The sequence below is a fragment of the Ovis aries genome, chromosome 1 (genome assembly GCF_016772045.2).
Source record: "Ovis aries strain OAR_USU_Benz2616 breed Rambouillet chromosome 1, ARS-UI_Ramb_v3.0, whole genome shotgun sequence".
NCBI lineage: Eukaryota > Metazoa > Chordata > Mammalia > Artiodactyla > Bovidae > Ovis > Ovis aries.
Window position 1 is genome coordinate 180,265,993 of NC_056054.1, and position 25,474 is coordinate 180,291,466.

The 25,474-nt window shown below is 37.6% G+C and overlaps 1 protein-coding gene across 50 annotated transcripts in view; it reads right to left on the reverse strand.

Moving 5' to 3' along the window:
• Positions 1 to 25,474, reverse strand: part of ZBTB20 (zinc finger and BTB domain containing 20) — an 863,472-nt gene that overhangs the window by 370,908 nt on the left and 467,090 nt on the right. For 20 of the 50 annotated variants that reach the window (XM_060417983.1, XM_060417962.1, XM_060418013.1 and 17 more), the window contains one exon: positions 1 to 25,474. This exon is cut by the window's left edge and continues 48,103 nt beyond it; it is cut by the window's right edge and continues 3,853 nt beyond it. The exons of the other annotated variants lie outside the window; for them this stretch is intronic. The gene's annotated coding sequence lies outside the window, so the exon portion shown is untranslated. 50 annotated transcript variants of the gene reach the window in all.

Consider the following 25,474-nt stretch of genomic DNA (forward strand, 5'->3'; position numbering starts at 1 on the left):
ATTTCCCTTCGCCATATGTCTTTCTTCCTATGAGTAATAAGAGGCTGTACATTTCTTACCAGTGGCCATTGTGCTTCTAGCGTGGAACTCCATCAGTCCCAAACACATTGCCTTGCTACAGAGATATAATGTACTTTCCACAGTTAAGAAATGATTTGATTTCTTTTGCCTAGGTAGAAATATTACAAGTTAACAGAGGTCTCCTGTTATAAACCACAATAACTGGTCTGCTTACCAACATCAGTTGCTAAATTGTATCCTGATAGAACGCTAAGATCCATGTTAAGTTTTCTTTCTACAAGTCACCTATTTCCTCTGAATATAGTTAATTCACCTGGCAACAAAGATTAATCAGCTGCTTCTTTTTTGTGTTCAAAGAGAAAGAAGTATGATTTCTCTTTGCTTATTAGAACTTCTGGTAAGTGGTGATACGTTTCTTTTTTCTTTTGGGAACAACCACGGTTCAATTATCAGGAACTCCAAGTTTAGAATTGAAGAACACTGATTCTGTTCTGTGATTTTACATCCCTGCTAGGGATTAGTAAATTGCTAAAGATTTCCCACATGGAAGATGAGACTGTACTCTTCACTTGCAAGGGACAAATAGGAATATTAAAAGGGGTTTTAGAGTATCTCAAATATGATAAACTTGACTTTCTTTTAAACATCTATTCATGAGATTCTCCTTAGAAATAGGAGAGACTATCTCATTTCTATGAGTGGATATCCCATCTCTAACAGTGTTTTGCAAACAGACATGCTACCAATGCCTTTTCCAGTGAGATGCACATACTAAAATCATATAAGCCAGACAAGATAATTTTATAATACAAGTAGAAAATAATAAAATCTACTGTGATAGTCTAGAAAACATATGAAGTGTGTAACAGAATAAAATGAAAAGGTCTCTAATTTTTAAAAAGCTGCAACAGAATTTCCCTTCCACTGTAATCTTGCCTTTTACAATGTATATCAAAAGTAACTTTGTTATGTTCATGAAGAATGACCTTGATAAGGATGGCATAACTGTAAGCAAAATAATTTTTAAGGGATGAGTCTATATATATAATTTCATCATTTCTAGAAACATGGATGTCATTAGACTTGAAGATAATCAGTGGGTTAAACCAACTTATTCTGATATTAACCAAAATGTGACTTAATTATAGATTACAGTGATTAAACACATTTGGAAAGAAATGAGTCTCTCCTCTATTCCTCCAGCTGCCCACACCTCTTTTCCTCTTCCACCACAGATCTATGGCAGCCTAACTTCTAGCTAACAAGTTAGAACACTGGATGAAGCATCAATTTGGTATTGTTTTTAAAAAATTATACATAACCAAAAGAAATGACAAATGTTTTAGTGGTTACTGAATATTTAGTGGGTAGACTACACAGAAGAACTGTACAAAAAAGATCTTCATGACCAAGATAATCACGATGGTGTGATCACTCATCTAGAGCCAGACATCCTGGAATGTGAAGTCAAGTGGGCCTTAGAAAGCATCACTATGAACAAAGCTAGTGGTGGTGATGGAATTCCAGTGGAGCTATTTCAAATCCTCAAAGATGATGCTGTGAACGTGCTACACTCAATAGGCCAGCAAACTGGAAAACTCAGTTGTAATTCCAATCCAAAAGAAAGGCAATGCCAAAGAATGCTCAAACTACCACACAAATGCACTCATCTCACACGCTAGTAAAGTAATGCTCAAAATTCTCCAAGACAGGCTTCAGCCATACGTGAACCATGAACTTCCAGATGTTCAAGCTGGTTTTAGAAAAGGCAGAGGAACCAGAGATCAAATTGCCAACATCTGCTGGATCATGGAAAAAGCAAGAGAGTTCCAGAAAAACATCTATTTCTGCTTGATTGACTATGCCAAAGCCTTTGACTGTGTGGACCACAATAAACTGTGGAAAATTCTGAAAGAGATGGGAATACCAGACCACCTAACCTGCCTCTTGAGAAACCTGTAGGCAGGTCAGGAAGCAACAGTTAGAACTGGACATGCAACAACAGACTGGTTCCAAACAGGAAAAGGAGTACGTCAAGGCTGTATATGTTGTCACCCTGCTTATTTAACTTATATGTTAAATTAATGAGAAATGCTGGGCTGGAAGAAGCACAAGCTGGAATCAAGATTGCTGGGAGAAATATCAACAACCTCAGATATGCAGATGACACCACCCTTATGGCAGAAAGTAAAGAGGAACTAAAAAGCCTCTTGGTGAAAGTGAAAGAGGAGAGTGAAAAAGTTGGCTTAAAGCTCAACATTCAGAAAACGAAGATCATGGCATCTGGTCCCATCACTTCATGGGAAATAGACGGGGAAACAGTGGAAATAGTGTCAGACTTTATTTTTGGGGGGCTCCAAAATCACTGCAGATGGTGATTGCAGCCATGAAATTAAAAGACGCTTACTCCTTGGAAGAAAAGTTATGACCAACCTAGATAGCATATTCAAAAGCAGAGATATTACTTTGTCAACAAAGGTCCGTCTAGTCAAGGCTATGGTTTTTCCTGTGGTCATGTATGGAGGTGAAAGTTCGACTGTGAAGAAAGCTGAGTGCCGAAGAATTGATGTTTTTGAACTGTGGTGTTGGAGAAGACTCTTGAGAGTCCCTTGGACTGCAAGGAGATCCAACCAGTCCATTCTAAAGGAAATCAGTCCTGGGTGTTCACTGGAAGAACTGATGCTGAAGCTGAAACTCCAATACTTTGGCCACCTCATGTGAAGAGTTGACTCATTGGAAAAGACCTTGACACTGGGAGGGATTGGGGACAGGAGGAGAAGGGGACGACAGTGGATGAGATGGCTGGATGGCATCACCGACTCGACGGACATGAGTTTTAGTCGACTCCGAGAGTTGGTGATGGACAAGGAGGCCTGGCATGATGCGATTTATGGGGTCGCAAAGAGTCAGACATGACTTAGCAACTGAACTGAACTAACTGAAGGTGTAACTGGATAATTCAGGGTATTAATCTGCTGACTAATATTGATATTTAGAAAATTAGAGGTGCCAAGATGTTCTTTCAACCACAGTAATTTTTAGTGGGCTTAGTATAGGAGAAAAGATGCTTAGATATGCATACTTAAAAATAATAGTATCTGATTTATTCATCTTCTAAGCCCTTGTGTTTTCTGGAAAATGTATTAATGAGAGAGGAGCATTATCTGACAGTTAAGAAAGGAAAATGGAAACCATCTGTTCTATGCCAACTAGGCTTATGAACAAACAATATTCTCAATCCTTGAAAGGAAAGGAATAATATAAAACAATCTGAGACTCTAGAAAGAACTGAAATATTCTCTGAAAATTTTTTAAGTGCTATATATGTTAAAAATAGTATAACTATAACATAGCTGATTATTAAATATGTAATTTGTTTCTTTCTAACAATCCTTCTCCTTTAAATCTAAAGAGTTGATTAATTTCTTCATCTAGTCTTTTGGATAAATACCATGTTCACAGATGCTTGAAATCTAGCCCATCAGTTTCCCTTTAACATGTTTCAAGGAACTTTAGAAGATCATGAACTCTGGAGTACTGACTAACCCAGAACCTGCCTCCATCTCTTACCGGCTGTGTGACTTTGACCAAGCTACTAAAATTCTTAATATTTCAGTTTCCTGCCCCATTGAGAATGGCATGATAACCGTACCTACCTCCTATGGTTACTAGGGTGATTAAAGATTTTCATATAGCTAGTGTGAAGTTGCTTTTCTGAGTCTCTGGAGGTGTTTGAAATCAGATTGACTAAGCTTTGGTGTTTTTGTTTGGTAAATTCACTTCCAAGTCTTAGATCAGTGGGGCAAAGAGCTGCTTGTATAATTGTCATCTTTCTGCCTCAAAGCCAAGATGGATTTACCTGTAAGTTTCAGTTTTCACTAAAGATCTCTCTTCAGCTGTGTGTAGTAAGGGTGAAATATCAACTATTAAACTCTTTGAAGCAGGCAAATGTTGAAAGGGGAATTTAGTTAAGTCAATAGAAGTGTGCTAGCTTGGTCTGCCTCTCAGAAAGATCACTGTAATAAAAAGACCAATAAATAAATTAAGGGTATAAAATATACATCTATGCAGAATCTTAGAACCCTTTCTCTAGCACGCAAGTCATTAAAGGAAACGTTGTGTTCTGCCTATTAATTCAACATTTAAAATAGAACCTATCATAGTTCTATGGAAGAAATTTGCAGATGAGAGTTACCGAGTTTCTTTGGATCATATTTTTCTGTATCTCATTAATAGCAACAACAACAACAAATGAATAACAACAACAGTGGTTCTGGTTTTATGTATAGTGGCTGTATGTGTACTACTATTCTAGTGGTTCTTAACAGGGGGACAATTTTGTCCCGTCCTTCCCTCAATCCCTAGGGGACAATAGGCAATGTTTGAAGATAATTCTGATGATCAACGGAGGGGTACCACTGGCATCTAGTGGGTAGAGGCCAGGAAAACTGCTAAACATCTTATGGTGCAGAGGATAATACCAATCTGCCCCCATCAAAGAACTTTCTGGTCCAAACTGTCAATAGCACTGTGCTAAGAAACCCCGTCTTGATTTGATATCACAAAGACACTGACCTTGAGCTATCAGCCACTTCAACATTTAAGATACTCAGTTTATGGAGTAGTCTGATAGTTGAAGGATACACCTAGAAGGAATACCACTTTGAATGTATAATTGGCAGATCTGGATACAGTGCTAAGGAAAGAACTGGTAAAGCAAATAATTGTTTGGTAGCTACTTATGCCAAAAATTATAAAACATAATTTTACATTCCTGAGAAAATTAGACTAATTTTTTCTTTAACCCCAGGAGGTCTAACAATATGAAGTTATGGACTATGCAAATTTATCTTGACACAGATATTTTGAAACAGTTTATAAAAAGCAGTAAATATATATGTATATTTTAAAAATATAGCCCAAATGAGATATGAAGAATGAGAAGTCATTTTTCTACATCAGATTTTTTCCCCTACTGACCGTATTTTTCAAATGTTTTGCAAGCATTCATGCAAATCACAAACTACACTTCTAACACTATTTCTCTCTGATGGCAAATAAAGCTAAAACTAAGAATTTAAGAACCATTTCTGTATCAGAGTAACTTTCAGCTAAGAGAGCACAACACAAGCTCTAAGGTAGATGTGCAATTTATTTTTAAATTAAGCCACAACTATTTTGCAAACATTACTTCAGAACCACACCACTGTTATAGAATATTGACTCCATATGAAAGGAAGACCAACATAAATGGAAATTGAAAATGAAGAAGATAAAATATGTGAAAGTTATTTTTAACATGGCTAAAATTCAAATATGGAATTTTTTTTAAAGGTTTCATTGTTAAAGAAAACGGGCATATTTTTCCAATGAAGGAGGATGACTGAAATTGACATTCAGGTGAGCATTTGGACACTACCAGTGTGTGATGTTGCACAAAATTGCTCACCTCCAGAATTATCCTCATGCTTTTGAATTTTATTTTGGCTCATGGTACCAGGAGTTAAAATGAATTGAGGGTCTCAGAAAAATTGACTTTTATTTATCTCCACTTGGAACCCCAATTAGTTGCTTCCTAGGCAGGCACTTCTTATTGATGATGAAATCCAAGGTGAAATAACTGGCTTAGCCACAAAGAGAATGGAAGGAAGATCACTGATTTCTGAGCTGCCAATATCTTTTCTTCTCCTCTTTCCTATTTTAACTTCTAGATTTAGCTCCAAAACATTTGCTCTTTCTCCCTTAAGGGGAAATTCTGAGGGGAGGGTAGAGATGGTTTTAGGTTTTTATAGTAGTTTAATTCAAAATTATTAAGTATCTCCTACCAAGCGACCACCACTAAAATCGTTTCTTTAACAGAACAAGGCAAAGGGAGAGATTAAAATATGGGTAAAAAAATATGAAAGGAAACTACAAAACTCTGGCACTGTGAAAGATTCAGGAAAAAAAAATCCGATATCTGCTTTCAAGATATTTACAATCTTATTCTAGAGAAAAAAAAAAAAAAAGAATTCCACTTTAAATAGCTAAATAACAGAAAGAAACAGTATAGGTAACAAGGCGTGGTAGAAGCAAAATGCTACGGGGAAGTCGTGTATTTTACATCTTTTCCAACTAGAGGAAAGAGACAGTGGGTCAAATCAAGCTACTCTAGTTTTTGATATTAGTTTTGTAATACAGCTATAATCCCATTACAAAGAACTTCAAGGAACTGACGACATTTTTTTTCTGCCCTGTAGTTTATTGTCTCAAATACTGCTTGAAATATCGGCTATATGCAGTGAGGTCTGTCTGCTCTAACGGTATTTGTTGACCTACATTAAGTTTGGGTCAGCCTGAATAAACGGAGATGTACGCTATACAGGTAACCAGTTAGTCAGATGGTTTGTAGTTAGGCTTTCACTATTTTTACAATGCTTTATTATTAATATTTTCACCCTGAAGACTAGACATTATTCTCAAATAATCTTGTTATTATATGAAACAGTTATATTTATTAAGGGTGCTTCTGGAAGGCTCCAAATGGGGATATGCAGAGGTGGATTTACTATGAATTTAATGGAACTTAAACTTCAGGGTCCCTCACTTGCACAGTCCCCCCCCTTCCCCCACAAAGACCCTGTACTTGATTTTTAATCATACTTCTATATTCTTTTCCTTAAAGAGTATCCCCCAAATAGCTTAAGTTTCTGGCAAAATCTTGATCCACCTTGGGTATAAAACAATCTTGAAGGAGTCAAACCTGACTACCCTGAAAGGCCAATTCAAAGAGTGATACAAGATGTACTTTTACAAGCATATACAAATGACATTTCCAAATGTATCCCTCCTATTGTTGTCATCTTCCACCTCAACTCCCTGCCCTCCAGGCAAGGGCTAGATGCCATCTTACTGTTACAAGGTCTCTAGACTCTTTTAAATAAAATCTGTCCATGCAGTGATTGGGAATGATCATAGTGTTTCAATAAAAGATGAAAAATTCAGAGACATAAGATAATTTCTAAGAGTAAAAAGAGAGACAGAAAATGTTTTTAAGTAAACAGTAATACTTATTATACACAGTGAAGGGATACATACATTTGAGAAAAGGAAGGACATGGAAACTCTCTCAATACAATTTACAGTGGCACCTACTGAAAAGCATGGTGAGTTTATGCAGAGTGTGGGAATTTTTACCACAAATAACACCACGTGTCTGTTTTTTTGGTTTCTGAAAACCCCAAATAAATCCCACAGGCACCTCTAAAGCCCATCATGGAATTCTGACACTTCTGAGTAAGAAGTTCAGAAGAAAATAAAAACTTTGGATGCACTATGTCTGTCTACAGCTTTTCCTATAATGCCCTGTCCTGCTTGTTAAAGAAAACAGAATAAAAGATAACTCAAAAAATGAACAGAATTATCCCAAATGAAATATTAAATTGAAAAATAATAGTTAACTTGTTCATGACTATTTCCTGTTATATTTTTTCTTTCACTCTTAGAAATGGAGTTAAGAATGCTTCAAATAAGAAATGTAAAGCCCATCCCATCCTATAAAGGGCTAACTCACGTAAACAGGAAGCTTATTAAAAGAGCTTTTCTTGGCTTCCTGGCAAAGACTACATTTTATTTTGGTGGCAGCACCTATTTAAGTAGAAGTCTTTTTGTGGGTAGGGTGAAAAATTAAACATTACAATCCATTAGGCACCCACAGGATTAGAGTTAGTTGAGGGTCTTGTTGACTAGAGGAAACAGGTTGCTCTGAGATCAAGGAAGAGGCTTTGGTCTAGCCCTGCCCCGTGCATGCTGGGCTTCTCCATCCAGGCATCGCAAATCAACTCCAAGTTCCAAAGGACCCAGCAGACACCAGTTAATAACAGTGCAAAATGTTTCATATGCACTTCAAACTATTCTCTTGTTTCCTTTACATTTAAATGCTGTTTTATCTGTTTCTCTCTTTGCTTTCCCTTTCTGGGAAGCACTCTAATATAACGGAAAGTTTTGAAATTTGAAATCTTGCTTTCTAGTTCTGCCAAACACCGTGACACCTTGCTTTCCTGAGCCATCATTTTCTGATCTGTAGAATGGGAACTAACAATTCTTCTTTAATCAGTTCAAGCTTTTCATAGGTAAGCATCACCCATCTAGAAAATCACCCGAGGTGAAAATACAAATTTCCTGATTCTCTGCAAGTTAGAAAGCCTTGGAATCTGCATTCGAAGCCCTCTTCCCAGATAACTTTTGTACATGCTAAAGTTTTTGGACCAAAGGATCAGAATCAAATTAAATCACATAGAAGAAATTTATCTGTTAACTGCAAATCAAGATGTGTGTGCTTAGTTGCTCTCATTTAGTGATATTTTCCAGGGTAGCTCAAAGAATGAAAGCAAGGACCATTTTCCCAAAGATCTTGCTTCAAGCCATTCTTGCCATGCCAACAGCATTCCGCTTTATCTTCAGTTAGACAGGTAGGTTCACTGGGGGTTAGTGGGGGGAGCAGAGCTGAGGGCTGTGACACAGATGGGACTTCTGCAGAATTTCATTTATGTGACTATACCTACCCCACAGGGTGATATAAGGATTAATTCCTATTTGGTAATTTACTGTGTGTAAAATGCCTTGAGCCCCTTGGAGGAAAGTGCTATATAAATGTAAAATAATAATTATAATAATAATAACCTCAACTATTTAACTGATCAGTGAATTAGCCAGAAGATTTAGGCTGCCAAGGGACAAGGCTGAAACCATTATAAGCAGGAACATTTTACATCATCATATCTCATAACTGTTATCACAAAAAGGGGAAACAAAGGGTGAAAATTAAGATAAATCCATGTTCTCTACTGATTTAAATGACAGAGGATCACTAGTAATGGCTCATGAAAGCCAGGAAATGTAAAAATGACAGCTGCATTGTAATTCTAACTCAGTGTATAAAATCCTGAGATTAAAAAACAAAAAATCCTGAGATTTTACACACTTTGGTCTTTTATTTGTACAGAAAATATCTTACCAGTGCAACATCTGAAATTTAGCATTATTAAGGCATTTGATTGGACTTACCTGATGGCTCAGCTGGTAAAGAATTCGCCTGCAATAAAGGAGACCTGGCTTCGATCCCTGGGTTGGGGAGATGCCTTGGAGAAGGGGACGGCTACCCACTCCAGTATTCTGGCCTGGAGAATTCCATGGACTGTATAGTCAAAAGGGTCTCAAAGAGTCAGACACGACTGAGCGACTTTCACTTTCACTTTTTTAGGCACTCGACTGTGCTTTTGTTCAGTTGGAATATGTTCACAATTCACTCCTATTGGTAGATAATGGTTTTCCTCTCTGAAAGATATTGATGTTATTCTATGAAATTCCAGGTAATATTTAAATCAGTTATTTGCAAACAATTTGATTCCCATGTATCTTCCTAGGAACACTAGGGATTTAGTTTCCTTCCTTGGAAACTAAAATGTATTGGAGATAACTTTTCTTCCCAGCAAGAAAATATTTCAGTACATAAACTTACATAAGTTCAACTGTCCTCAGTTCTTACATTATTCGTTGTATTTATTTGATTCATTTCATGCAGATCTTTCCACTAAAAGCTCAAGGGGCTAAACCCAGAACTTTCATATACTGAACATGAATCACTTCTTAAACCACAAAAAGCAAAAGAAAGAGCTATAGAAATCTTAATGGGCAAGCTTCAGATGCTCAAAAGCAATTGTTTAGTTACTCTACTTAGTTATGCATCGTTCAAAACACTTTCTAAATCGGGCAAGAAAGGTTCTTTTGTGAAGAATAGGCTTTGGGGCCTTGGACAAGTTTTAATTCTAGTTGTTTTATAGCTCACACACACACAGCGGTTTCGATGTGTATGTAAGGCGGTACTGTACTTCACGTGACAAAGTTTGAGTTGAGTATTGAAAGGAGAAAGGGAAGAAAGAAAGCGAGGAGAGGAACTGAGCATGTGGTACCCTGTTCTATTTTTCATTATTAATTCCAGCCTCAAAGATTTACGCTTTTAAATTATTCAATACTGAGTGTGTAAAAACAGGTGTAGACTAAGGTGAAGGAATACCAGAAAATAAAGTTAATCAGTATAATTTCAAATTATCTTATAAATACTAAAATTAAGCTTTACTCTCTCTATAAGGAGAAAGGCAGAAAAAAAAAAACCCACATAGTTTATGATGAATTTTCTTAGCCTGAAGAAGTTAATACTTCCCTGGTGGCTCAGACAGGAAAGCATCTGCCCATAATGTGGGAGACCTGGGTTCAGTCTCTGGGTTGGGAAGATCCCCTGGAGAAGGAAATGGCAACCCACTCCAGTACTCTTGTCTGGAAGTAGTTAATGCTGATGTTCCTGCTGCTAAGTTGCTTCAGTCGTGTCCGACTCTGTGTGACCCCATAGACGGCAGCCCACCAGGCTCCGCTGTCCCTGGGATTCTCCAGGTAAGAACACTGGAGTGGGTTGCCATTTCCTCCTTCAGTGCATGAATGTGAAAAGTGAAAGGGAAGTCGTTCAGTCATGTCCGACTCCTAACGACCCCATGGACTGCAGCCTACCAGGCTCCTCCGTCCATGGGATTTGTCAGGCAAGAGTACTGGAGTGGGTTGCCACGCCTTCTCTGAGTTAATACTAGATACACATTTACATTTATTCTGATTTACAAGAAATCATGTGATACCTAATCCCTAAGATTACAAAATATTCCAAATGTGATGAGTTTAAACACAAATACATAAACACACATGTGCACACATCCACACATACATCAAAAATACGGTGTTCTCACTTTAAAGGACCTCTAAAAAGGGGAGAAGAAAACGGGTATACAAAACAAATGAATCAACCGGGGTCACCAGCAGAGAGCAAATCTAGTTAAGTGCTGCCGATAATCATTTATATTACAAACATTTTAAAAACCCATCTTTTCTTGACAGATGTCCTTTCCTCCAGTATAGCTAATATGGTGGCCAGTGCCCTGATCTTCTAGTCACACTGGCATTTCTTGCCCTTGCATCACAAGCTCAGCTGTACTCATCAAAGTGGAGAAGCTGACAGCATTGTCTGAAAGACACAGCTTGGGATAATTGCTCCTTGTAGTTCCCCTGTCAATGAATATTATCATATTCTTCTCATGAATAAGTTTACTGTACTTTTTTTTTTTTTTTCTTCACACTTAGCCACTAAGCACACTACTATTCTTTTAATGAGATGGACTAAACATGACAGTGTGAGCTTTGGCCTAACAATCTCAAGATTCTATTTTAAAGCCTCTGTGTTCATATTTTTTAAAAATGATCTTTGTCCAGAAGAAATAAAAGTTACACTAATTTTTTACTTGACATTATTGTTTTCTTAAGAAGGCTAACTAAATATTCAATGGATAGGCACAAAGCAAAGAAAAAAGCACATGAGGCTAGCAAACATACTCTCTTACTGAATTTCTTTCACTTAAATGTATAATGGAATCCTCTGCACAATATGTTTTCTTTTCCCATCATGTTAGACTGAAGGATAGTTCTTGGGCAAAAGTAGAAAAAACATACTTTCAGTCTTCTCGTGATCTACACCTTTGAAATGTTAGCCTCTCTTTAGTTTTAAATGCTAGCCAATTATGAAGGAAAACATTTCAATGTACTACTGTCACCAATAACAGCAGCAGCAACAGTAATGATAATGATATTAACATCAACATTTATTGAACTCTTAGATGGCTCAGATGGTAAAGAATCTGCCTACAGTGCAGGAGACCCTGGGTCAGGAAGATCCCCTGAAGAAGGAAATGGCTACCTACTCCAGTATTCTTGCGTGGTAAAACTCATGGACAGAAGAGCCCGGTGGTGCATAATCCATAGGGTCACTAAGAGTCAGACACAACTCAGCAACTAACACCTTAGATGCCCTAGGCACCACTATCATCATAGGAACTGACTCACTAAATCTCCACAACAACTCTACCAGGTAATAATATTATCACTCCCATTTTTTGGATGAGAAAATATATGCACAGAGAGGTTAAAATTTATGCAAGATTGCACAGACAGTAAGTAGAGGAGTCAGGATTCAAATGGAGGGAGCCAGAGTCTGCCACATAATGAGCATTTGACCCCACAGGGCTGAGTGTTCCTTCTTCTCCTAAAGCTCTTCCCCAAGTGGCCAGTGATCAGTGTTTACTTCCCCTGCTGAACACTTATGCATGTGTTGACACATAGCCTGTTGTGAATAACACTCATGATTAAAAGCTCAGTATCTGGAGGCATATATAAGAGATTTATCCTATATATCAGCAGTGTTTAACTCTACCAATATCTGCCTCGGCTTCCTCCTATGTAAAACGGTAATAAATAATACCAATTTCATTCGTTGTTGTGAAGGTTAAATGGGATAAGACACATTTAAAGCTCAATGGAAGGTCAATGAATAATAAATGTTAGCTTCATTATTACTGAGCTTAATCTCTTAATATATATATAATCCCTTTCCCCAATTAGATTGCATTTCTTTTCACAGAAATTATCATTATGAATTCTCATTGTTTTGTGTTGGGCTTTCCAACTGTTTAATATATGTGGCTGAAATCTTAGTTGTCTTGGGCATCACTGTAATACTATAGGTGGTGCAGTGGTAAAGAATCTGCCTGCTAATACAAGAGACACAGGAGTCACATGTTTGATCCCTGGGTCAGGAAGATCCCCTGAAGGAGGAAATGGCAACCCACTCCAGTATTCTTGCCTGGATTATCCCATGGACAGAAGAGCCTGGTGGGCTACAGTCTGTAGCATTGCAAAGAGTTGAACAGAACTGAGCAACCAAGTACACCCATACACACAACTCCTTAAATTTCATTAACAATTCTGTCAGGTAATATATGTATTTATAATATTCTAAATAATAAAGTATTTAGACCAATATCCAAAATTAAGTGAGCACTTACTATCTGCCTGGAACTCTGTCAAGTGCATTATGGCAATATCTCATTTAATTCTCCCCAAACCTCTCAACTATGGACTTTTAAAATCTCCATTTTACACAAGAGGAAACTGAGGCCCTCAGGTCACACAGCTAAGCGTTTCAGAATGTGAATCTTTAACCACAACCCTATACAATCTGGTAAAGAATGAATGTAAGGTAGGTATTCAATAAATATTTGTTCCTGATGATGAATTGACTATTATCTTAATTATTTCTGTTACCAGAAAACTGTGCTTAAAGCAAACTAATGTGGCCTAGCTAATATCATTCATTCATTAGTTAACTATTGAAAAGAGATTACTGTGTGCTAGGTACATGCCACATACTGGCAATAAAAAAAATACTATGGATCTAAAATTTTCTCATCAAAAGTAATTAAGAATTTAATATAATTTCACTTACTATCATTTTCTATGTCAATTCTTATAAAAATCAAACGTCTTCCTCTCTCCCTTTCCCTCCCTGCCCACTCTTTCTTATTTTTTCTTTTAAACCCAAGTTTCATAGTATTAAATTTATATAGATTTTCACCAATAAGAAGCTTATATGTCAAGGCAAGGAATCATTTTAATTATATTTACTCTTCATTTTGAGGATATTTCTTTTTCATATCTGACAAAGACTTTTGAAGTGACTAAATAAAGGCAAAGCAACCTGATTTAAAAAAAATTCTTTCATGTACAATCTTTTGTCTGTAATATTCTCATAAAAGCTTCGAAATTTTAAAAGAAGGTTTTAGCTGTTTTTGTTCTTTTCAAGTTGGCAAAATTTGATTTTTTCTTCACATGTTTGGATTTCCTTTAAAGTCAACAAAGAGGAAAACAAGAGCATATTCAGGTTTTAAAATACACTCGTCATTGGTGCCCTGGCATCATCAACTAATATCAGCATCACTCTGAAAACTATGTTTCAATTCTTTAAAAAAAAGAAAGAGTTGAAAATGTACCCACAGAACTCATACAAAACCAAGACTACTATCTTAGGAAGAGAAAATGTTTAAGGGCAATGGGAGACCATGATTATTGATATTAACAAACTTTGTGAATGTTTTGTTTACCTCTGTACAGAAAGTATTTCATTTATCTGTGAATTAAAAATAAATCTATTTAAGGATTTAAGTGGATAATTCAAAAGTCAATAGGCTTCAGGTATACTTTGCAGAATCATTATTTCTTATGTATGACTTTAAGTTATATTGAGTTTATAATAAAAGAAAGTCCCTAAACTTCTGTCATTAAATGATTCAACTAGGCAGAATTATTTAAAATGTAATAACAAAGAAGAACATTCTCTATTTATCCAGAGTGCATACACATGAGAATGACCTTAGGATGTTAAATTCATTCATTAATTAAAGCTACACTTATTGTGTATGTACTATGTACTAGGCATTTAATGGACAATGAAACTACAAAGAGTAATCCAATTGATCTGAAAAATAGCATGGGATATATAGATAGTGCTGGTGAGAGAGAACAGAGATGAGATAATAAAGTGATTATAATCGTAGCTGTCATGAGCTGAGGTCCTATTACATATCGAGGGCGTGTACTATGACTTTACAAAACCCACTTCCCACCAACACTCATAATCTCAGAGATGAGAAACCAAATGGTTGATGGCTGATAAAGGACTTTGTAATGACATACAACAAATTTTATATTTTATTTTGTATGTAAAAGGAAACATTTTCAAGATGAAGAATGACAGAATCGACCTTTTGTTTTAGAAAGATAACTTTAGTGTTGAGTTCATATTTGATATAGGATCACTTTCACTAGCTAAAATGCCCACTACACAAAGATATGATATTTTGGGTGAAACTGTGTAATTCTCTAACTAATCCAGATTGCAGTGCCTATAAAGCCCGGTATAGATTAAATACTATATGATTTCCGAAAAACATAGATTTGATATCACTATTCTTTATATTTTTCATGGTCATCTTTAATGATTCCCATTAATTAACCAGTTGAACTCCATTCTGAGACATCTATGATCAACTCCCGAAAACTGAACAGCCTTGTCTCCCACTAAATTCCTTAAAGCCCTAAAAGTCTTGCTACACCAGTCTCCTCACTGTTTCTGAACACATCAGATTCTGTCACGGCTCCGGACCCTAGTTCTCCTGATGTTCCATCAAATTAGACTGCCTTGTTCTTTTCTTCTATCAGGTGAAAACCTCATTCATTTTCCAACATCTACTTAAAGATCATTTTCTTTCCACAGTTTCACCTCTCACTCATCTTAGATCAACCGCTTTATTTCTTCCCCTGGCCTCCTTCATTACTTTTTTTACGCCTACTCCAATAGCACCTTTTCATTCTGCTTTATATTGAAGCTATCTGTTTCTGAGTCTCCCTCCTTCTATTGACAGAATCTATTTGGTAAACAACCTGAGAGTAGTGTTCTTGAATCTTTCATCTAAGGTTACAAAACAAAAACCAAAAAACAAAAACACCAGAAAAGAAGCAAAGTGTATCATACTGTTGGCAAAGTAATGGTGTCCAAACAATGCACTGCCATAACCAATGCTCAGTAACTGACTGGTGAATGAGATGGCCATTCATTCAATCATTTATTCACACTTTTTCACTCAATCAACAATTCTATGTGCTCATATTTAGTAGAAAATAAAGGCTGCTTAATCTTCCCTGGTGGCTCAGACCGTAAAGCGTCTGCCTACAATGCAGGACATCTGGGTTCAATCCCTGGGTCAGGAAGATCCCCTGGAGAAGGAAATGGCAAACCACTCCAGTACTCTTGCCTGGAAAATCCCATGGATGGAGGAACCTGGCAGGCAACAGTCCGTGAAGTCACAAAGAGCTGGACAGGACTGAGTGACTTCACTTCACTTAAAGGCTGCTTTGGTAAAAAGAAAAAAAAAAAGTTTCTGTTCATTTGAATAAAACTCTTCTACAAATCAACAGGCTATGAAAAAAATCCATTATAATTACAATTATTGAATCCAACAATGGGCCATCTGAAGAGTACATGTCATCTTAGAGGCAGGAAAACTTGTGATAAACAGAGAATTGCACCAGTTCACTGGTTAACATCACTGCCTCCATACAGCCTGTAGGTATTTATTGACTGGCTTAAACTAATGTGCACTGTGGTACTGGCAGAAGTATATGAATTACCTGCCCAGAGATACTAATAGACATATATAGATATTAAACCAAACAAAACAATTTCATAGCACCACAAGAGAGAAAAGGCTAATGTTTACAAAACTATTTATTGTCCAGACAAGACTATAGAATTCAAACATATTATCTCATTAAATCCTCTTAAAAACACTAAAATGGCTAATGTTTACACACTTTAAGTAAAAATATAACTGAGTATGAGAATTTTAATCAAATTCCCAGAGGCCATAATATTAGGAGGCTGAAGAGCCAGAATTAAAAAGCATAGAAACCTTAGACTTTTCCATTTATGTTATTTATTAGGATCGACTTCTAAATCAAAGAAGTTGAAATCAATGTAGGTATATATTTTAATAGAAGCATTCATGGAACCGTGGGATCTTAATGTAAAGATCAAAAGATAGATTAATAAGGATATTTATTGAGTCTCTCTTGCAGGAGATGCAAGAGATACATTCTGGATGTATTAACTCATTTAATCCTTAAAGCATTTTTTGGAGGTGATTAATACTATTACTAATATTATTATTACTAAGATAAGATTATGACATCTGGTCCCATCACTTCATGGCAAGAAAACTGGGGAAAAGGTGGAAACAGTGACAGATTTTATTTTTGGGGGTTCCAAAATCACTGTGGGTTTTGTGGATTGTGGATTATTTTTAATGCAGCCATGAAATTAAAAGATGCTTGCTCCTTGGAAGAAAAGCTATGACAAACCTAGACAGCATATTAATAACCAGAGACATTACTTTGCTGAGAAAGGCCTGTATAGTCAAAGCTATGGTTTTTCCAGTAGTCATGTACAGACGTGAGATTTGGACCATAAAGAAGGCTGAGCACCAAAGAATTGATGTTTCCAAACTGCGGTGCTAGAGAAGACTCTTGGACTGCAAGGAGATCAAATCAGTCAATCCTAAAGGAAATCAACTCTGGATATTCACTGGAAGGACAGATGCTGAAGCTCCAATACTTTGGCCACCTGATGTGAAGAGCCAAATCATTGGAAAAGACCCTGAGGCTGGGAAAGACTGAGGGCAAGGGAAGAAGAGGGCGACAGAGGATGAGATGGTTGGATGACATCATTGACTCAATGGACATGAGTTTGCGCAAACTCCAGGAGATGGTGAAGAACAGGGAAGCCAGGTGTGCTGCAGTCCACGGGGTGGCAAAGTCAGGCACAACTTAGGACTGACCAGCACAACAATATTTTTAGCAGTACTGTTATCACTTTTCAGGATGGAAACTGAGCCATAGAGAAGATAATAAACTTTCCCATGAAGTCACTAAGCTGGTAAGTGGCTGTATAGTAACACTTCTTTTTCTATAGCTCATAGAATTTAACTACTATGCTATACTGCCTTATTAGGCTGTAAGGGTATTTAATGGGATGGTTTGAATAAAGTTGCAAGTAGGGGGCTATTACCACCACATCGGAAGTTACGGCTTCTACATATGAATTTGTGGGGAGGGGGTACTAACATTCAGTCCATAACACTAGCACTTCCCAAACTTTTTCATGTCATGGCACACGTAGAAAGGGGTAATATTTGTTTTGCATGCTTGCTGGGATAAACCGGGAGGGATTTGGAGCCTTGAGGGAGGCTCTGCTGGGACAGATATGACTGGCCCTGGACAGATATGACTGCCCATTGGCCTCCCAGAAGGGATCAATAAGTATCCTACAAAGTTTGGCAAACTACACACCTTACAAAACCATAAACTATTCAGAACACAAACAGTATCAGCCATTATAATCACTGTCTCAGAACCTCATTTTGGATCTTTCATGATTTAGCTGATATCTTTCTGGAAGACATTAGTGTGGAAAGGGGTTTCCTAGGAAGTTGATCAATAATCACTGGAGAAAAGACGAGAACATTTAGAAAACTATGCTGCAAGGGATACATCTCAGTTTACTGAAATAGAGTATTTCTTAATACGAAAATAAAAATCATTGTTTAAATTATGCATCACGTCCAACTAACACTGAGTACTTACATGTGTCAGAGCAGTGCTAGACACGGAAGACCACAAACGAATAAACAATATCTCTCCCTCCAAAGGTTACAATCTATTGATATGAGTAAAGGGCTTTCTATCTAGCTTTGGGAACCAGGCTATAAACGAGCAATAACTCACTGAGGGTAGTAGAAACAGTAGAAAAGAAGATGCTGTGAACTGACTAATTAAAACAAAAAGTCATCTGACTACCTATCTCATTTTGGGCTCCTTCCAAAGAAGGGTCTGGGACAAGGACTTGGTGCAGATAGTAATTGGAAAGGGGACCTCAGAAGGCAAGAGTGAAGCAGTGATGAGTGAATCAGAGAGAAGAATTAGCAATAGTAAAGCTATGTCAAAGAGGGCACCAGCAGTGCAATGTCATCAGGATCTCTGAGATATATAGACAGTGCCTCCAAAGATATACATCTGGTAGAGGCTGGAATATTTCTTTTCCAGCTCTGTTCCCCCTTTAGTTAAGAGTTACCCCCACAGGGAAATAAGTTGCCATGCTAGTTCCCCCAAATCCAATGTAGATGTGTTGAGCTCTCCCAGCACTAGAAAAGACCCTGGGCCAGAATGTGGAAGAGCACTACAGAGGCTGGAGTCTGGGCTAATACAGAACTGTTTCAGTGTGGTTAAAATTAGAGGTGAGCTGAGGGATAACAACAGAATGCCCAATACATTGACTAGAGTAACCTGTAAGGACATCTGGGATCTGATCTAGCACAATCTGACCTAAGGAATGGTTGAGGAAAGCTTAGATGGACATCTTACTAAATTACATTCCACAGAAAGTGTCTCTGGTTCCTGCAAGCAGTCAAACTTAGGGGTAATAAATCCTGACACTGTCCAGCTAAGAAACAGGAAAACGCTGATTTGCTCATGGGCCTATCTGATTCTCTGGCTATGAGGTCAAGACTGGAGTCTTAGCAGTTCTTATGAAAATCCTGACACTCATTCACCAATTATTTTCTAGGAATTGATGTGTATTGCTCTTCTTGTGTTTCAGGACAGAAATCTTTGAATTGCTTTAGGGAGTTTTTCCAAAAACAGTGATGTAGTTTTGCATCATTTTGTCATGACTGGACCTACTGAAAATTTCCTGACATTCTGAATTCATGGCAATAATATTTGCGCTGTTGTAGCTGGTTTGTATTTTTTTTGTTGTTTTGTATTAAAGTAGAGGAGAAATAAGAAAAGGTTAAGGATTGCATCTAAATGTATTAAGCTTGAAGGCTTCAACATAAATGAAAAGATTTATAGAAACTTATTAAGATCTTAAAGTTTCTATAAAAATTTCATCATTGCTGACAATATCTACTCTCATTAACTCTGCCCAAGCAGTTCTTGTGTTGCTGTAAGGCTGAAGGTGAGTGTATTTTACAATTTACCAAGCAGTATAGGAGTTTTCTGGAGAATTTTCATTGGAGGCCCAAGGCTAAACAATAGATATTTTTATGATTACAAGAGAACATATATATACTCTTCTCTCTTCTATCATAACATATAAGGAAATAACTATTCTTAATCCCTAGAAACTGTGCTGCTGGTGATGTGGGTACATTATGGCCCTTTATATGAGCATATGTAACTTCTCTTTGACCATGAGTGGACAAGTCTTTTTAAAAGTTCTGGAGGGTGGGGAAGAGCTCCAGGGATCACCTGGGCTCTGTCAGTAAGTTCCAATCTGAGACATCAAATCCAGTTGCACAGAAACCAAATGTCAATATTTACAAAGCTCTTTCCATCTTATATCCTGCTTCCTTTTCTTTTTATGCTTTCTCTTCCCCTTTCTTTCCTCTCTTTTCTTTGATCCTCTTCTTCCCTCTATTCCATTCGCTCTCATTTTTCTCATGCCCAATAATCAGTCCACAGTCTGTACATTCTGAAAGAGGATTCAGTGATGGAAAAGAAAGGGCCTCAAACAAAGCTGTCCTCCAAGACAGAGCACTCTGGAGGGTGGTGGCTGGTGACTGGGGCCAAGCCTGAGGGCTAGCGCTCAGGGCTCTGAGACTCTCAACCGAAAGAAGCATTAGGCTTCTGCAGGCTTCATGGCTGTATGAAGCCTCCGATTTCAAAGCTTTCCTGGGCTGATAAGGACTTGCTAATTTCAAACATTCTAACCAATTACTATCACAAAGAACTCTGGACAATAATCAGAGGAGCAGTGTGAGAATGCTGGGGAGGAACGGCCCTGCAGGTTTCACTCTGCTGCTCTGCCCCTCAACATGGAGTCCATATTCTGCTCCAAGAGTAAATAAAAACACAGTGCCAAATACAAATGTGCTCAATGGGTCCTCCTGGCTGTCTTGTTCTCAGTAATGGGATACATAGGGACCCTGTCCTGCATTGAGTCCAGTAATTTCTGATGGTGTTAATTAAAAACTTTTGATGCTGATTTGAATGGAAAATACCTCAAACAGCGTTTTCTTTATTGAAACACAAGTTCCAAGCCATGGATTATTAGGTTAAGCTCTGTCATCAGTGAGACCAGTATAAATGCTTTTCATACCATCTGCTTTGACAAATAATAATAATAATAGTGATAAACGAAAAAGAAGAGAAACCATTTGGATTGACTCTTTTATTTTAACCTGTTTTTTAAAGGACTAAATTGAAAATCTGTGTCCCTGAATGTGGAACATATGATTTTTTTTAAATCTTTTTTTTTCAAATCCTTGCAGAACATTCAAATCACCCAATGTTCCAGGACCTGAATTTTTTATATTTTAAAATGGGGAAAGCTGCTTAAAATAAGTGAATCAGCTGCTAAGTGATTTCTCTCTGTCTCTTTCTCTACTCTCCCTTTCAAAAGGCTGGAAAAATACTTAAAATGGTGTATGCAGTTGATATGTGCTGCTTAAGAAGCTTAATATAATTATTGAGGACTCAGACTTTCTATTTAAATACAAGAGAGGCAAGGGCAATAGAAGCTGAGTTATGAGCATGCATCGCTTGTGAGGTATGGGGAATGTTTCCAAACGTTTAATCCACTGAGCAAGGTAAGGGGTGCAAAGCAGTTATCCACAGGTTTCTCTGTCCTCCGGGAAACCTGAGAAATCCAGAGAGCAATGTAAGCGGATCGTGTGACAGATGCTGTGCAGGAAGCAGAAAAATGCACTCTGCAACCCAAAGCTTTTGTGAAGCACTAAGCACACCACCAAAACATCCTGATTGATTTCTAAGACTTGTCTCCAATTTTGTTTTTAATTTTCAGTTCACACCAAGGCTTAAAGTCTTGGACACCTACTTTGAGAGTTCCCTTGAATATCGCCTCACAGATGACATCTTCTCTTTTTCTCTTCTGTGTTTCCATATACCTATCATTTTCCATTTCCTAACCTGTTTATTCAAACTGTCTGTAACATTATCTAAATCCTTGAAAGACCACAAGATTTTCCTTCTTCATCCTGAAGGTCTTCATCACTCTTGCTCTTGTTTTGATTTACAGATCTCTACCAGTGGAAAATTCTGAAAGAGATGGGAATACCAGACCACCTGACCTGCCTCTTGAGAAACCTATATGCAGGTCAGGAAGCAACAGTTAGAACTGGACATGCAACAACAGACTGGTTCCAACCAGGAAAAGGAGTACGTCAAGGCTGTATATGGTCACCCTCCTTATTTAACTTATATGCAGAGTACATCATGAGAAACGCTGGACTGGAAGAAGCACAAGCTGGAATCAAGATTGCCGGGAGAAATACCAATAACCTCAGATATGCAGATGACACCACCCTTATGGCAGAAAGAGGAACTAAAAAGCCTCTTGATGAAAGTGAAAGAAGAGAGTGAAAAAGTTGGCTTAAAGCTCAACATTCAGAAAACGAAGATCATGGCATCTGGTCCCACCACTTCATGGGAAATAGATGGGGAAACAGTGGAAACAGTGTCAGACTTTATTTTTTGGGGCTCCAAAATCACTGCGGATGGTGACTGCAGCCATGACATTAAAAGACGCTTACTCCTTGGAAGGAAAGTTATGAGCAACCTAGATAGCATATTCAAGAGCAGAGACATTACTTTGTCAACAAAGGTCCCTCTAGTCAAGGCTATGGTTTTTCCTGTGGTCATGGATGGATGTGAGAGTTGGACTGTGAAGAAAGCTGAGTGCCGAAGAATTGATGCTTTTGAACTGTGGTGTTGGAGAAGACTCTTGAGAGTGCCTTGGACTGCAAGGAGATCCAACCAGTCCATCCTAAAGGAGATCAGTCCTAAGTGTTCTTTGGAAGGACTGATGCTAAAGCTGAAACTCCAATACTTTGGCCCCCTCATGCGAAGAGTTGACTCATTGGAAAAGACCTTGATGCTGGGAGGGATTGGGGGCAGGAGGAGAAGGGGATGACAGAGGATGAGATGGCTGGATGACATCACCGACTGATGGACATGAGTCTGAGTGAACTCCAGGAGATGGTGATGGACAGGGAGGCCTGGCATGCTGCGATTCATGGGGTTGCAACGAGTCGGACATGACTGAGCGACTGAACTGAAGTGAACTGAAAGAGGATGAAGTTCTTCATAAAGGCTGAGCACTTTGGCAAGTCTTCTTTCCTTCCCTCCCTCACTGCAGGCTGCACTGACCTCACTCTCTTGGAAAAGTGTGCATCATTGGCCTTCTAGCCTGTTGGGACATGATATGATCCTTCAGTAATAACAAAGACAATGATAAAGATAACAGAAAATGCTCACAAAGCAGGTGAAGGGAATGCATAAGGCAACAGAACTAAAACTCCAAAAGGGAAACAGGCCTGAGCAAACCACCACCTGAACTCCTTTGTTCACAGAATTTATGATTTTGCTCCCAGAGAAAATTGATAGGTGATATTGTCTATAAAGAACTAGTAAATGTAAATTAACAGATATGAGGCAAATGAATGCACTTCATGATGATTTCCAGCTGAAATGATGTTTTTTTTCTAGAGACCAAGTTTTTGTTAAACTTAATCCTTACTCTCTTCCTTCCCCAGCAGCAGAAACATCTGGTCGGTTTTAGATTCCCCTTGGATTTCCAACTTCAAAGGGAATTATAAAGAATAACAAATTCATGTACCAGCAGTAAAAAAAAAAAAAAGAAAAAATTAGAACAGCAGGAGAGAATGGTAAAATTGTCCTTATTTGACTGCTAGTGACAGGCGCCACAGGCAGAACGAGGAGAAAAGACAAAGGCAGGCTCACCGGGTGACAACCTGAGTTCCTGGAAGAGACTGAATCTTTGGCTATACTCAAATATGCACAGGCTATTACAAACTCAAAGGAATTTTCTCCTTGCGTAAGTGAAAAAGTCTAAAAAGTTAGGAAGGTTAAAAAAAAAAGAAATGGGTTCACGTGTACCTGTCACGTAGTAAGCATCAACAAAAGTTTGTTGAAAGGGTGATCAGGAGACAATTGTAAAGATTCATTAAACCTCTGGGTTTTTAACTTAATTTACAGAAAATGGTATGAGATCTGATTTCACGAAGGGTTGGATAAACCATCCCAGAAATAACTCAGGCTCCTAAGAATCCACTAGATTGATCATGTCCTCATAGAAGATCAGACCTCCCAGGGTTTCCAAAAAAAGTCTGCTTCTTCCTTGCTCTGGTTCTTTATTAAAGGATGGGCAGAAATCAAAGTCCTACCAGAGTGGAGGGATAGAGTTTGAATGAGCTATTGATAGCTGTAGTTGTGCCAACTTGTGCTTGACATCACTTTATAGAACTGGATTTATCTTTCTCCTCTGTCATTTTCTCAGCAAAACTGAAATATACTTCTTAGAGTGTAGGTCTTGATATAATCAGAAATTAGAAAATGAGAACAATTAAAGAAAGTACAATTTTGCCATTGTAATTACCTCTTACAAATAGCCTTTCCTCTTTCCTGTTTTATGTGCATTGTGTACAACAACAATAAACAGATATGATTATCCAATCAACTTGTTTGTGGATAAAGAGAGAGAAAGAGTTAAAAGCTAACATGTCTTTAAGTAAGTAATTATAAAAGTCTTTAAACTTAGCATTCAGCGGTTATAGATCTCCACATCACAAATACATTAGGTTGATTCATAGTGAAAGCATTAGTCACTCAAGTCAAGTCCGACTCTTTGTGACTCCAAGGACTGTCACCCACCAGGCTCCTCTGTCCATGGGATTCTCCAGGAAGAATAATGGAGTGGGTTGCCATTTCCTTCTCCAGGGGATCTTCCCAACCCAGGGATCAAACCAGGGTCACCGGCAATTTTTGCAGGCAGATTCTTTACTGTCTGAGCCACTGGGGTTGGTTGATTCATAGAATGGCCATCAAAAACTCAAAAAGCAAGTGACTTTTGATAAAAAAGTATACATCGACGGCATCTTAAGAATATTTCATAGAGTAGGATAAAATAAATAGAATCAGTTCTCTATGGAGCTCAGCATGATTTGCTAATGGAGTAGTCCCCTCAAAAGCAGACCATCTCAAAGGAAGTTCTATATATCACAGACTTTGAGTAATCTCTAGTGAAGGATGAACAATGAAGACTTCTTCGCATTTCCAATGTAAAAGAACCGAGCTGGCTGCAAAGTCATCTCCTTGAATATCTTTGCCTTGAATGGAGTCTTCATCCTTCTCTCACCCCTCCAGGTAAGGGAGAATCACCAAAGTCATCTCAGTAAAAGCACGCTGTAATTCCCATCCTTGTGTTAATTGTGCGTGATTATATGTTATGTGTCTAATAAAATTTATCCAAAAAATATGCCAACTTCTTGAAAGACGGGTCTCATGCTATGAACAAAACTTTTTTTTTTTCTTTTTGTAACTATCTGTATTTAAGTTTAAATGTCTTGGCTTGATGGGGGCATTTGCAAAAATTTCCCGCCCTATTTAACTAGAATCATCCAATCATGATTTTGAACTATACTACAGGGAAGAAGGTAGAGAATATGGAATACTACTTTATTTCAAGAAAGGTTGTTTTATAGCAAATGTAAGAATTGAATAAACACCAGACCCCAAGGCCAAGCATAAGAAAATGCCACACACACACCAAGACTCAAACACTATCATTAAGCAAAGTAGTAATAATAATAGTATCTGTTATTGTGATGAGACACTTAAGGTTCACTTGGGCATAGTGAATAATACTTTAGCTAGAAAGAACTATGGGTAAACTTCCTCTTCTCTTTAAAACCCAGTTTATACTCTAGGTTTATATGACATGAGCTACATAATCCAATACCACATGTAAGAGAGAATGCAGGAAAAAGTGAAAACTTATGCCTTTATTTCAGTTGTTGTATTGGCAATATCAATCTTAAAATAATGATGGAAAGTTAACTCTTTCCAAATATGGGTATTTTGGATTATGGTGAAATAGCAGTAGCTTTAA